The 15,000-nt window shown below is 46.2% G+C and overlaps 1 long non-coding RNA gene across 1 annotated transcript in view; it reads left to right on the forward strand.

Moving 5' to 3' along the window:
- The window catches only part of LOC125772817 (uncharacterized), a 42,460-nt gene that overhangs the window by 5,878 nt on the left and 21,582 nt on the right, over window positions 1-15,000 (forward strand). The gene's annotated exons all lie outside the window — the stretch shown is intronic.

A 15,000-nucleotide genomic window follows, 5' to 3' on the forward strand; every position in this document is an offset into this window, starting at 1 on the left:
TAGATAATTTTACAAGTGTCGGCGCTCTCGGACCGAAAATAAGAAGACAACTAAGAAGAAAAAGAGAAAGAAGCTAATAGTGGAAAGTATTCTTCTTCAAAGAAGGAACAAAAATTTTACAAGTGTTGAAAAATTTCCTAAGTCCAAAAAATTTTCTAAGTCCAGAAAATTTTCTAAGTCCCACAAAATGGAACATGATGAAGAAGATACAGAAGTTGAAAATTTTTCTAAGTCCAAAAAATTTTCTAAGTCCAGAAAATTTTCTAAGTCCAAAGTGTTGGAATAATTTCCAAAGGCCCATAGGTTGCACTGAATTTTCCTAAGTTGGCCACAAGTACCCATGAGGTATCGAGAAGGTTCACCCGAAGGACATAATATGTCCCAAAGTACCGATAGAGTACCCACAAATAGCACCGCGTTGGCCTTAGTTGGCCAAAAGTACCGATAGAGTACCCACAAGTAGCACTGAGTTGGCCTAAGTTGGCCAAAAGTACCGATAGAGTACCCACAAGAAGCACTGAGTTGGCCTAAGTTGGCCAAAAGTACCGATAGAGTACCCACAAATAGCACCCAGTTGGCCTAAGTTGGCCAAAAGTACCGATAGAGCACCCACAAGTAGCACTGAGTTGGCCTAAGTTGGCCAAAAGTACCGATAGAGTACCCACAAATAGCACCCAATTGGCCTAAGATGGCCAAAAGTACCGATAGAGTACCCACAAATAGCACCCAATTGGCCTAAGATGGCCAAAAGTACCGATAGAGTACCCACAAGAAGCACTGAGTTGGCCTAAGTTGGCCAAAAGTACCGATAGAGTACCCACAAATAGCACCGAGTGGGCCTAACATGGCCAAAAGTACCGATAGAGTACCCACAAGAAGCACTGAGTTGGCCTAAGTTGGCCAAAAGTACCGATAGAGTACCCACAAATAGCACCGAGTGGGCCTAACATGGCCAAAAGTACCGATAGAGCACCCACATATAGCACCGAATGGGCCTAACATGGCCAAAAGTACCGATAGAGCACCCACATATAGCACCCCATTGGCCTAAGTTGGCCAAAAGTACCGATAGAGTATCCACAAAGAGCACCCAATTGGCCTAAGTTGGCCAAAAGTACCGATAGAGCACCCACATATAGCACCCCATTGGCCTAAGTTGGCCAAAAGTACCGATAGAGTATCCACAAAGAGCACCCAATTGGCCTAAGTTGGCCAAAAGTACCGCCAAGTAGCACCATAGAGGCCCGAGTAGAGCGAAATGTGGGCCAAATTGAACATTTGAAAATTTTTACAAGTCCAAAAAATTTTCTAAGTCCAGAAAATTTTCTAAGTCCAAAGAGTTGGACAAATTTCCTTAGGCCCAAAGGTTGCACTGAATGTTCCTAAGTTGGCCATCAGTACCCATGAAGTATAGCGAAGGTTCACCCGAAAGACACAATACGCCCTAAAGTACCCACAGAGTACCCACAAGTTGCACCCAATTGGCCTAAGTTGGCCAGAAGTACCGACAAGTACCACCATAGAAGCCCGAGTAGAGCGAAATGTGGGCCAAAGTACCGAGTAGTTGCCACAAATGGCCAAATGGATACCAAAATGTGGTACCAAGTACCTAACTGTTGCAACAAATGCTAGCTTTCTGAGCAAAAGCTGTGGACCAATTTCGTAGAAGAACCGCCTAGGCGAAAAGGCAAAAATCGCCGAAGCTGGCCCGCTCGCAGAGCTCGCGGGCCAGGAGATACTCATAGGGCGCTTTACTAGAGTGGGGAACTTGAGAATTTTTGTGTCCGAGACTTTGGGCAACTTCGCGGCCGCCCCCTTAAAGTAAAAGATTTTCTCTGGGTGCCTAAAATTCGCAATTCCCGCAAAGTCGGGAAGACGTTAAAGTTTTTGCCCAAAAAATGGCCATCGATTTAAGGTGATTTTCCAATAAGAAAATTTTTCCTAAGATGAATTTTTTCGAATATTTCCTAAACTAAGCGTCGGAGCACATGGCCGTGGAGGAACTTTTGGTAGCTTTTGGCAAGGGCTATCGGATGAAATAATGCGAAAGGCCATCGGAGCGATATTGGATAAATGCGGGCCCATAAACGTACCTAAGAAGTGAAAATTGGTACCTTGCACGCAGGATGCAAGAAATGCTTGAGTGTTAACCATCATCGGTACCAAGTACCTAGGTTATATCGAGTGCGTAGATGGAAGTCGGTACCAAAGGGAAACCTTCCTAGGCTAGGTGCACGCAAGTGAGTATGGATCGATCAGTAGAAAGATGGGAAGCCATAGGAAACCTTCCTAGGCTAGGTGCACGCAAGTGAGTATGGATCGATCAGTAGAAAGATGGGAAGCCCAAGGAAACCTTCCTAGGCTAGGTGCACGCAAGTGAGTATGGATCGATCAGTAGAAAGATGGGAAGCCCAAGGAAACCTTCCTAGGCTAGGTGCACGCAAGTGAGTATGGATCGATCAGTAGAAAGATGGGAAGCCCAAGGAAACCTTCCTAGGCTAGGTGCACGCAAGTGAGTATGGATCGATCAGTAGAAAGATGGGAAGCCCAAGGAAACCTTCCTAGGCTAGGTGCACGCAAGTGAGTATGGATCGATCAGTAGAAAGATGGGAAGCCCAAGGAAACCTTCCTAGGCTAGGTGCACGCAAGTGAGTATGGATCGATCAGTAGAAAGATGGGAAGCCATAGGAAACCTTCCTAGGCTAGGTGCACGCAAGTGAGTATGGATCGATCAGTAGAAAGATGGGAAGCCATAGGAAACCTTCCTAGGCTAGGTGCACGCAAGTGAGTATGGATCGATCAGTAGAAAGATGGGAAGCCCAAGGAAACCTTCCTAGGCTAGGTGCACGCAAGTGAGTATGGATCGATCAGTAGAAAGATGGGAAGCCATAGGAAACCTTCCTAGGCTAGGTGCACGCAAGTGAGTATGGATCGATCAGTAGAAAGATGGGAAGCCATAGGAAACCTTCCTAGGCTAGGTGCACGCAAGTGAGTATGGATCGATCAGTAGAAAGATGGGAAGCCCAAGGAAACCTTCCTAGGCTAGGTGCACGCAAGTGAGTATGGATCGATCAGTAGAAAGTGGGAAGCCCAGTACCAAATGCCCTAGTGAAGACCGTAAACGAATATCATGAACCGATAAGGAGCACCAAATGCCCTAGTGAAGACCGTAAACGAATATCATGAACCGATAAGGAGCACCAAATGCCCTAGTGAAGACCGTAAACGAATATCATGAACCGATAAGGAGCACCAAATGCCCTAGTGAAGACCGTAAACGAATATCATGAACCGATAAGGAGCACCAAATGCCCTAGTGAAGACCGTAAACGAATATCATGAACCGAGAAGTAGCAACGAATGCCTGAAAAAGTACCAAGTCCTCGGTATAGAGTAACGAGAGTTAACCGCCGTGATGTATGCAATGTGGGCAGCCATTGCATGGGTTCTGGACTTGGTTCGCGAATAACTTTTTTGCTAGACATCGGACAAAGTTGACGTGGAAGAACGAAATGTAGCATTTGATGCCACCTATCCAAAACTTTTTCAAGATTGAAGATCCGATCGATACAGCCTGAGTTATAGGCAAAAGTTGGTGCAAAAACGAGCATTTTTAATGGTGAAAAATCGGTACTCCTCGAATAGCTCCTGTTGGAAGCATCGGACCACATGGTCGTGGAGGAACATATTGTAGCGCGCGGTGTCAAGTATCGACACCCAAAACCGCATGTCCGATGGACGGAAAATGACCAAGTTATAGTGAAAACTTGGTTGCACCAAATTCCCGAAGAAGTGCAACGAGAAGGTGAATGCGATGGTTGTTCGTCGAATAGCTCCGGCCACAGACATGGTAGCGATTAGTGGTGCATGGAAGAAATCTAGCCACAAGTGCCATCTAGCCATGGCCAGAAGAAAGTGTGGCCATATCTTGGATACCGGCGGAGCTATGGGGCAAATATGGGCCAAAAATGGTGCAAGTTGGACCAAAAATCCGAAAAAGTACCTAGGTAAATGCGATGGTTGTTCGTCGAATAGCTCCGGCCACAGACATGGTAGCGATTAGTGGTGCATGGAAGAAATCTAGCCACAAGTGCCATCTACCCATGGCCAGAACAAAGTGTGGCCATATCTTGGATACCGGCGGAGCTATGGGGCAAATACGGGCCAACAATGGTGCCAGGTGGACCAAAAATCCGACCAAGTGCGCGAGGCGCTTTCGTGAATAGCTCCGGCCACAGACATGGTAGCGATTAGTGGTGCATGGAAGAAATCTAGCCACAAGTGCCATCTAGCCATGGCCAGAAGAAAGTGTGGCCATATCTTGGATACCGGCGGAGCTATGGGGCAAATATGGGCCAAAAATGGTGCAAGTTGGACCAAAAATCCGAAAAAGTACCTAGGTAAATGCGATGGTTGTTCGTCGAATAGCTCCGGCCACAGACATGGTAGCGATTAGTGGTGCATGGAAGAAATCTAGCCACAAGTGCCATCTACCCATGGCCAGAAGAAAGTGTGGCGCTATCTTGGATACCGGCGGAGCTATGGGGCAAATATGGGCCAAAAATGGTGCAAGTTGGACCAAAAATCCGACCAAGTGCGCGAGGCGCTTTCGTGAATAGCTCCGGCCAGAGACATGGTAGCGATTAGTGGTGCATGGAAGAAATCTAGCCACAAGTGCCATCTACCCATGGCCAGAAGAAAGTGTGGCCATATCTTGGATACCGGCGGAGCTATGGGGCAAATATGGGCCAAAAATGGGTAAAATTGTACGGTCCAAAGCCAAGGGTAAATTTTTTTATTCCTCTAATAACTTCTAGCACAGACATTGAATCGGTTGGTGATGTATGGATGAAATGTAGCAAACAGTTGGAACTACCCATAAAATCTTAAAGATTGACGATCCAATGTATAGAACCGGAGTAATGTGCGATACTTGGTGAAAAATCGAGTGAAAAATTAGCTATAAACTGTTTTTGGCCCATAACTCGAATACTAGACATCGGAAGGGGGGGTCGTAGAACGATTTTTTGTTGCCCTATCGATTCCCTATCGAACGAGCAAAAGTTGTTTTTTTGACCAAAAAGGACCCCTACTCTAGTAAAATTGGCCTGATTTTACTAGTCCCCGGTACCCGTACAGGCAAAATGAGCAAAATGCTCAAGTATGAATGGTTTTTGGCCCATAACTCGAATACTAGACGTCGCAGGGGGGTGTCATGGAACAATTTTTGGTAGCCCTTGAAATTATCTATCGAATGACATATACTTGATTTTTGGCCAAAAAGTTCCCTAGACTAGTAAAAATCGCATCATTTTACTAGAGTCGGGTACCCTGGACGAAAAACCGCTTAAGTTGCGGTTTTTGGCTAATAACTCGAATACTAGACGTCGCAGGGGGGTGTCGTGGAACAATTTTTGGTAGCCCTTGAAATTATCTATCGAATGACATATACTTGATTTTTGGCCAAAAAGTTCCCTAGACTAGTAAAAATCGCATCATTTTACTAGAGTCGGGTACCCTGGACGAAAAACCGCTTAAGTTGCGGTTTTTGGCTAATAACTCGAATACTAGACGTCGCAGGGGGGTGTCGTGGAACAATTTTTGGTAGCCCTTGAAATTATCTATCGAATGACATATACTTGATTTTTGGCCAAAAAGTTCCTAGACTAGTAAAAATCGCATCATTTTACTAGAGTCGGGTACCCTGGACGAAAAACCGCTATAATTGCGGTTTTTGGCTAATAACTCGAATACTAGACGTCGCAGGGGGGTGTCGTGGAACAATTTTTGGTAGCCCTTGAAATTATCTATCGAATGACATATACTTGATTTTTGGCCAAAAAGTTCCCTAGACTAGTAAAAATCGCATCATTTTACTAGAGTCGGGTACCCTGGACGAAAAACCGCTATAATTGCGGTTTTTGGCTAATAACTGGAATACTAGACGTCGCAGGGGGGTGTCGTGGAACAATTTTTGGTAGCCCTTGAAATTATCTATCGAATGACATATACTTGATTTTTGGCCAAAAAGTTCCCTAGACTAGTAAAAATCGCATCATTTTACTAGAGTCGGGTACCCTGGACGAAAAACCGCTATAGTTGCGGTTTTTGGCTAATAACTCTAATACTAGACGTCGGAGGGGGGTGTCGTGGAACAATTTTTGGTAGCCCTTGAAATTATCTATCGAATGACATATACTTGATTTTTGGCCAAAAAGTTCCCTAGACTAGTAAAAATCGCATCATTTTACTAGAGTCGGGTACCCTGGACGAAAAACCGCTATAATTGCGGTTTTTGGCTAATAACTCGAATACTAGACGTCGCAGGGGGGTGTCGTGGAATAATTTTTGGTAGCCCTTGAAATTATCTATCGAATGACATATACTTGATTTTTGGCCAAAAAGTTCCCTAGACTAGTAAAAATCGCATCATTTTACTAGAGTCGGGTACCCTGGACGAAAAACCGCTTAAGTTGCGGTTTTTGGCTAATAACTCGAATACTAGACGTCGCAGGGGGGTGTCGTGGAACAATTTTTGGTAGCCCTTGAAATTATCTATCGAATGACATATACTTGATTTTTTGACCAAAAAGTTCCTAGACTAGTAAAAATCGCATCATTTTACTAGAGTCGGGTACCCTGTACGAAAAACCGCTATAGTTGCGGTTTTTGGCCAATAACTCGAATACTAGACGTCGGAGGGGGGTGCCGTAGAACAATTTTTTGTAGCCCTTGAAATTACCTTTCGAATGATATATAGTGGTTTTTTGGTCAAACAGTGACCCCGAGACTAGTAACCCTCCATACACAAAACCGCCTAAAAAGTTTTGGTTTTGCAAAATTTTGAAAAGTGCGTCAAAAAAATTTTTTCAAAAAGTACCAAATCGTGATCAGAACTCACTATAGACCATAAAAAGTGAAATCCGATGGTCATTTGCAACACTTGGTCAATCGAGAAAAATTTCACTTTTTTACTAGAGTCGGGTACCCTGAACGAAAAATCGCTCAAGTGATGGTTTTTGGCCAATAACTCGAATACTAGACGTCGGAGGGGGGTGCCGTAGAACAATTTTTTGTAGCCCTTGAAATTACCTTTCGAATGATATATAGTGGTTTTTTGGTCAAACAGTGACCCCGAGACTAGTAACCCTCCATACACAAAACCGCCTACAAAAACTTTGTTTTGAAAAATTTTGAAAAGTTCAAAAAAATTTTTTTTTCAAAAACTACTAAAACGTGATAAGAACTTACTATAGACCATGAAAAGTGATATCCGATGATAATTTGCAAAAGTTGGTAACTAGTAAAAAATTTCACTTTTTTACTAGAGTCGGTGCAACGAGAAAAAAAAAGTCCGTGATGGAGAAAAATGGCACGTTTTCCACGCCTGTACGCTTTCGTTTTCTATATAGGGGGTAGGTGAGCCAGAAGCATGAATTTGACTGAGTACGTATCTTTATGAATTGGGCCCTTCTAAATCGATTGAGACTACCCCCAGGACGATCGGACGACTGCTTCTGGCTCAAAATGTGGTTTTTAGATTTTGATCGTCAATTATGAGAGAAAAAATCGATTAGAAGTAAAGATACGAAATGCTTGGTCTAAGTTGGGAAACGACTTCGGATATTTGTTGGACGTTGTCGTAGAAGGTCCGAGGACCAAGGAAAAGTGATTTCCAAGTGGATTTATGCACTATTAGTCGATGGTAAGATGTGAAATTAGTAGAACTTACCATACAGTTTGCGAAGTTGAAGCAATCGGTTGGTGAATATGGTACTGTCTGTCCAATTTGGTGGTTCGGAATGAGTGAAACGATGTTGATGATGGATAGACGTTCCGATTGCCCCCGATCGGGGAACATATAGTGGTCTTTAAGGTCCAAGTACCTATGTTTTGGTAAGCAGAACTGAGAGTTAAAGGATGAAAGTCGGCCATTCCTAATATCATCCTATCGGTGGTTCGCGAGTTGTTTGAGGACCGGAGCAGCTCGCGATGAAACGGTCCTAGGGTATTGGTTATCCATCCAAGGAAGAGTAAATGCGATCCTAGATGTGTGTCGTTGGCCGTTCTACCGGTATCGCCTATCGATGAGATATCGACGGGCATGCCTTACTCGAAAGTTGAATTCTAGGATCGATGGTCAAACAGACCTATGAGCGATAAACCAAACTGAACACGTATTGATGTCGGCTTTTCCTATCATTTGATGCCGCAGGTTGTTTAGGGACCGGAGCAACTTGCGGCCGAGACGGTCCCCGGGGGTTTCTTTCTCCAAGGAGTGGAAACTATTAAGCAAGAGTTGTAGCAAGATACGATCCTCTGATGTGTCGTTGGCCGTTCATGCGGTATCGCCTGTCGATGAGATATCGATGGGCATGCCTTACTCTACCGACCTTCTAATTGAGAGTATTAATCAGGGATCGATGGTCAAACAAGACCAATGAGCGATAAACCAAACTGAACACGTATTGATGTCGGCATTTCCTATCATTTGTCGCAGGTTGTTTAGGGACCGGAGCAGCTTGCGACCGAGACGGTCCCCGGGGGTTTCTTTCTCCAAGGAGAAGAAACGATTAAGCAAAAGTTGTAGCAAGATACGATCCTCTGATGTGTCGTTGGCCGTTCAAGCGGTATCGCCTGTCGATGAGATATCGATGGGCATGCCTTACTCTCCCGACTGGATTACTGAGAGTTTAATCAGGGATCGATGGTCAAACAGACCAATGAGCGATAAACCAAACTGAACACATATTGATGTCGGCATTTCCTATCATTTGTCGCAGGTTGTTTAGGGACCGGAGCAGCTTGCGACCGAGACGGTCCCCGGGGGTTTCTTTCTCTAAGGAGTGGAAACGATTAAGCAAAAGTCGTAGCAATAATCGATCACCTGATGTGTCGTTGGCCGTTCTTGCGGTATCGCCTGTCGATGAGATATCGATGGGCATGCCTTACTCTCCTGACTGTTTAATTGAGAGTTATAATCAGGGATCGATGGTCAAAAAGACCTATGAGCGATAAACCAAACTGAACACGTATTGATGTCGGCATTTCCTATCATTTGTCGCAGGTTGTTTGGGGACCGGAGCAGCTTGCGACCGAGACGGTCCCTTCCCGAAAGATGGTGAACCGAGTCGTCTGGCGTAAAAACCGGACGACTCGAAAGGGCTTGACCCTTTCAAGTGAGCGATAATCACATTCTACGCTCAGTTCGACAGCTACAAGGCAATCACTCGCTATGTTCAGAGCTAATACATGCAACATGCCGGCATTGTTTCCACCGACGCATGGATTCAAGACTGGTGCACTTATTAGTTAAACCGTTCGCCTCCGGGTGTTTCGAGTTCAAGTCTGGATGAGGATTGATCTTGCTGGTAATAGCTTGAGCCCTTAAGGGGTCGAAGCGTACATCTTGAGACCATGTACAACATATTACCAAATCGGCACCATGGGTTCTGGTGCAAGTGATGTAACCGTGAAAGATGTTGAGCAGCCCAACATCGGTTTACACACGCATAATAGGAAGGCAGCGCTGTCGACTGGTCAGTCGTGTAAGAAGTGTGCATTATCGATCACAAATATATTGGTGATCTGTAGGTTGCGCATACACCATGCCCGGTGTAAAGTGCCGTGGTCCCCCCCGGGGGGCTGCATCAAACCGTTCGCCACGCGAACTACCCAATGGAACGAACTCGATGCATTTAATAAGAAGAAGAGATGATAATGAAACACGGTCGATTTAAGAGTTGAAAACGTTGAAATGCCTATAAGCAAGTCTTAAGTTGGTGGTGACCGTTACGCCCCAACAAATTGGTGCCTTACCCTACACCAAAGAGCCATTCAACATGGTTCAAGTGAGCGATAATCACGCTCTACGCTCAGTTCGACAGCTGCAAGGCAATCACTCGCTAAGTTCAGAGCTAATACATGCAACACGCCGGCATTGTTTCCACCGACGCATGGATTCAAGACTGGTGCACTTATTAGTTAAACCGTTCGCCTCCGGGTGTTTCGAGTTCAAGTCTGGATGAGGATTGTTCTTGCTGGTAATAGCTTGAGCCCCTGAATAAGGGGCCGAAGCGTACATCTTGAGAGTAAATGTACAACATATTACCAAATCGGCACCGTGGGTTCTGGTGCAAGTGATGTAACCATGAAAGATGTTGAGCAGCCCAACATCGGTTTACACACGCATAATAGGAAGGCAGCGCTGTCGACTGGTCAGTCGTGTAAGAAGTGTGCATTATCGATCTCCAATATATGAGCTCAGTATGACAGCCCAATTGGTAATCCTCGGGACCTCCAGAAAGGAAGCTGGATGAGGATTACCAAATCGAAAGTTGATAAGTGTAGTGGTACCACTTAGTCAACTTGTATCCCGAAAGATGGTGAACCGAGTCGTCTGGCGTAAAAACCGGACGACTCGAAAGGGCTTGACCCTTTCAAGTGAGCGATAATCACATTCTACGCTCAGTTCGACAGCTACAAGGCAATCACTCGCTATGTTCAGAGCTAATACATGCAACATGCCGGCATTGTTTCCACCGACGCATGGATTCAAGACTGGTGCACTTATTAGTTAAACCGTTCGCCTCCGGGTGTTTCGAGTTCAAGTCTGGATGAGGATTGATCTTGCTGGTAATAGCTTGAGCCCCTGAATAAGGGGTCGAAGCGTACATCTTGAGACCATGTACAACATATTACCAAATCGGCACCATGGGTTCGGGTGCAAGTGATGTAACCGTGAAAGATGTTGAGCAGCCCAACATCGGTTTACACACGCATAATGGGAAGGCAGCGCTGTCGACTGGTCAGTCGTGTAAGAAGTGTGCATTATCGATCACAAATATATTGGTGATCTGTAGGTTGCGCATACACCATGCCCGGTGTAAAGTGCCGTGGTCCCCCCCGGGGGGCTGCATCAAACCGTTCGCCACGCGAACTACCCAATGGAACGAACTCGATGCATTTAATAAGAAGAAGAGATGATAATGAAACACGGTCGATTTAAGAGTTGAAAACGTTGAAATGCCTATAAGCAAGTCTTAAGTTGGTGGTTTCGTTGTGCCCCAACAAATTGGTGCCTTACCCTACACCAAAGAGCCATTCAACATGGTTCAAGTGAGCGATAATCACGCTCTACGCTCAGTATGACAGCTGCAAGGCAATCACTCGCTAAGTTCAGAGCTAATACATGCAACACGCCGGCATTGTTTCCACCGACGCATGGATTCAAGACTGGTGCACTTATTAGTTAAACCGTTCGCCTCCGGGTGTTTCGAGTTCAAGTCTGGATGAGGATTGTTCTTGCTGGTAATAGCTTGAGCCCCTGAATAAGGGGCCGAAGCGTACATCTTGAGAGTAAATGTACAACATATTACCAAATCGGCACCGTGGGTTCTGGTGCAAGTGATGTAACCATGAAAGATGTTGAGCAGCCCAACATCGGTTTACACACGCATAAGGGGTTTATTGTTATCTGTAGGTTGCGCATACACCATACCCGGTGTAAAGTGCCGTGGTCCCCCAGGGGGCTGCATCAAAACGTTCGCCATGCGAACTACCCAATGGAACGAACTCGATGTATTGAAAGAGATGAACAATTAATAGCGAGAATAGGGGCCCGGAAGCAATTCCGCGGCCCTACGGTCGATTCAAGAGTTGAAACGTTGTACAATCGTGGATAGCACCTAGTGCTAATATGGTGAGAGATAATGTGTGAGGAAATTTAGTTTCCTAAAGTTTAGTTAGTGGTTTCCGTTGTGCCCTAACAAACTTAAAGTTGGTGGTGACCGTTACACCCCAACAAATTGGTGCCTTACCCAACACCAAAGAGCCATTCCATATGGTTCTAGAGAGAGAGAGTTGTGTGGAAATTTATTTCCCACTAAGCGAGTGTGTGTCTGTAGTGGAACGAATTCTGGTTGATCCTACCAGTAATATACGCTTGTCTCAAAGGTTAAGCCATGCATGTCTAAGTACAAACATAAATGAATGTGAAACCGCATAAGGCTCAGTATAACAGCTATAATTCACAAGATCATCCTACCACTAGTTACTTGGATAACTGTGGAAAATCCAGAGCTAATACATGCAACATGCCGGGACTGTTGCCCTCGCGGGTAGCTGAACTGGTGCACTTATTAGTTAAACCAATCGCCTCCGGGCGGCTTGAGTTGAAGTCTGGATAAGGACGCAGATCGTATGGTCGCTTGTCGACTGACGACAGATCTTTCAAATGTCTGCCCTATCAACTATTGATGGTAGTGTAGAGGACTACCATGGTTGCGACGGGTAACGGGGAATCAGGGTTCGATTCCGGAGAGGGAGCCTGAGAAATGGCTACCACATCCAAGGAAGGCAGCAGGCGCGTAAATTACCCAATCCCAGTACGGGGAGGTAGTGACGAGAAATAACAATATGGACCTCTCTAACGATGGTCCATAATTGGAATGAGTTGAGTATAAATCCTTCAACAAGGATCAAGTGGAGGGCAAGTCTGGTGCCAGCAGCCGCGGTAATTCCAGCTCCACTAGCGTATATTAAAGTTGTTGCGGTTAAAACGTTCGAAGTTGATTGCCCGTCCAGACACGTGACCGCCACGGGCGCCCGGTTACACGCCGGGGCCGTTCGTGCGCGCGCTCACGGCTGCGACTCACAATGGTGTACTTGGGCGTTACTCTGTGAACGAGTACCGTGCTACCGGTTAACTCCGGCACGGGCTCCTCATGGTGCTCAAGATACTCACATTTACCTTGAACAAATTAGAGTGCTCAAAGCAGGCTAAGACAAAGCGTCCGGCCCCCCCGTGGGGTTGGCGTTGGCCGAGAATAATCTTGCATGGAATAATGGAATATGACCTCGGTTTATACGATTTCGTTGGTTTGTCAGAAACCTAGAGGTAATGATTAACAGAAGTAGTTGGGGGCATTGGTATTACGGCGCGAGAGGTGAAATTCGTAGACCGTCGTAGGACCAACTGAAGCGAAAGCGTTTGCCATGGATGCTTTCTTTAATCAAGAACGAAAGTTAGAGGATCGAAGGCGATTAGATACCGCCCTAGTTCTAACCGTAAACGATGCCAATTAGCAATTGGGAGACGCTACCCCTATTCGGTGCTCTCAGTCGCTTCCGGGAAACCAAAATCGGGTTCCGGGGGAAGTATGGTTGCAAAGTTGAAACTTAAAGGAATTGACGGAAGGGCACCACAAGAAGTGGAGCTTGCGGCTTAATTTGACTCAACACGGGAAAATTTACCAGGTCCAAACTTATCGAGGTAAGACAGATTGATAGCTCTTTCTCAAATTTAAGGGTAGTGGTGCATGGCCGTTCTTAGTTCGTGGAATGATTTGTCTGGTTAATTCCGATAACGAACGTGACTCAAACATGCTAACTAGAACGCTGTCAGCAGTGCGCCTCCGGGCGCACCTGACGTTACAGCCGGGCGGCGCCTTCACGGGCGGTCGTCGGCTACGTTTGCCCTGCTTAGCGGGACAACTTGTGTTTAGCAAGCTGAGAATGAGCGATAACAGGTCCGTGATGCCCTTAGATGTTCTGGGCTGCACGCGTGCTACAATGTGGGTCGCAGCGTGTTCTCGCCAATAGGCGCCCCCATTCCGAGAGGAACGGGAAATCACTAAAATGCCCATCTAGTCGGGATTGGGGACTGCAACGGTCCCCATGAACCTGGAATTTCTAGTAAGCACTAGTCATTAGCTAGTGCTGATTACGTCCCTGCCCTTTGTACACACCGCCCGTCGCTACTACCGATGGATTATTTAGTGAGGTTTCTGGAGGCTTACCTTCCGCGGTTCCTTCGTGAGCTGCAGCTGGCATGGCTGAAGTTGACCGAACTTGATGATTTAGAGGAAGTAAAAGTCGTAACAAGGTTTCCGTAGGTGAACCTGCGGAAGGATCATTACTGATGATCGTCCGCGAGTGACCAACCATGGGCTGCCTTCGGTGTAGCTCGGTCGCTCGCTTGCTATGTGTCAGAATTTGTTGAAAGCCAACTCGTTCGTTGTACACTTTGATGGGTGACCATCACTGTGTCTCCGTGCCGAGCTAGATCTCCCCTAGCCGTAAGGCACTTGAACGCCCCTTCGACGACGAGTTGCATGTGTGTGGTATGTGTCAGAATCTGGTGAAGCTTTCTGCATGTGATGTGCCTTGTGTGGATCCGTGGCCATTGCATTGTGTCTGGTGCTTAGATACCCAGACACTTAGAACGCTTGCGCGGAAAGCAAACTCGATCGTTGTACACTTTGATGGGTGACCATCACTGTGTCTCCGTGCCGTGCTAGATCCCCCCTAGCCGTAAGGCACTTTGAACGCCCCTTCGACGACGAGTTACAAGAGTGTGGTATGTGTCAGAATCTGGTGAAGCTTTCTGCATGTGATGTGCCTTGTGTGGATCCGTGGCCATTGCATTGTGTCTGGTGTGTAGGTACCCAGACACTTAGAACGCTTGCGCGGAAAGCAAACTCGATCGTTGTACACTTTGATGGGCAACCATCACTGTGTCTCCGTGCCGTGCTAGATCTCCCCTAGCCGTAAGGCACTTTGAACGCCCCTTCGACGACGAGTTACAAGAGTGTGGTATGTGTCATAATCTGGTGAAGCTTTCTGCATGTGATGTGCCTTGTGTGGATCCATGGCCATTGCATTGTGTCTGGTGTGTAGGTACCCAGACACTTAAGCAAACTCGATCGTTGTACACTTTGATGGGCGAGCATCACTGTGTCTCCGTGCCGTGTAAGAGCTCCCCTGGCCATCAGGCACTTGAAAGGTCCTTGGACGACGAGTTACAATAGTGGTGTGTTAGATACGTCAGATTACGGTGTCTACTACTGTGCAATACGTATCCGGCTACGGCACGGAACGAACGGGAACTGTGGTGCAGACAAACAAGAGTTAAGCCTATTAGTCATTAACTCTAAGGACGGGGCCATGGGGCGGTACACAAAGGATACGGATGAGCGAGTATGCAGGCCCAATACTCAA

This window comes from Anopheles funestus (genome assembly GCF_943734845.2).
Source record: "Anopheles funestus chromosome X unlocalized genomic scaffold, idAnoFuneDA-416_04 X_unloc_118, whole genome shotgun sequence".
Classification (NCBI taxonomy): Eukaryota; Metazoa; Arthropoda; class Insecta; order Diptera; family Culicidae; genus Anopheles; species Anopheles funestus.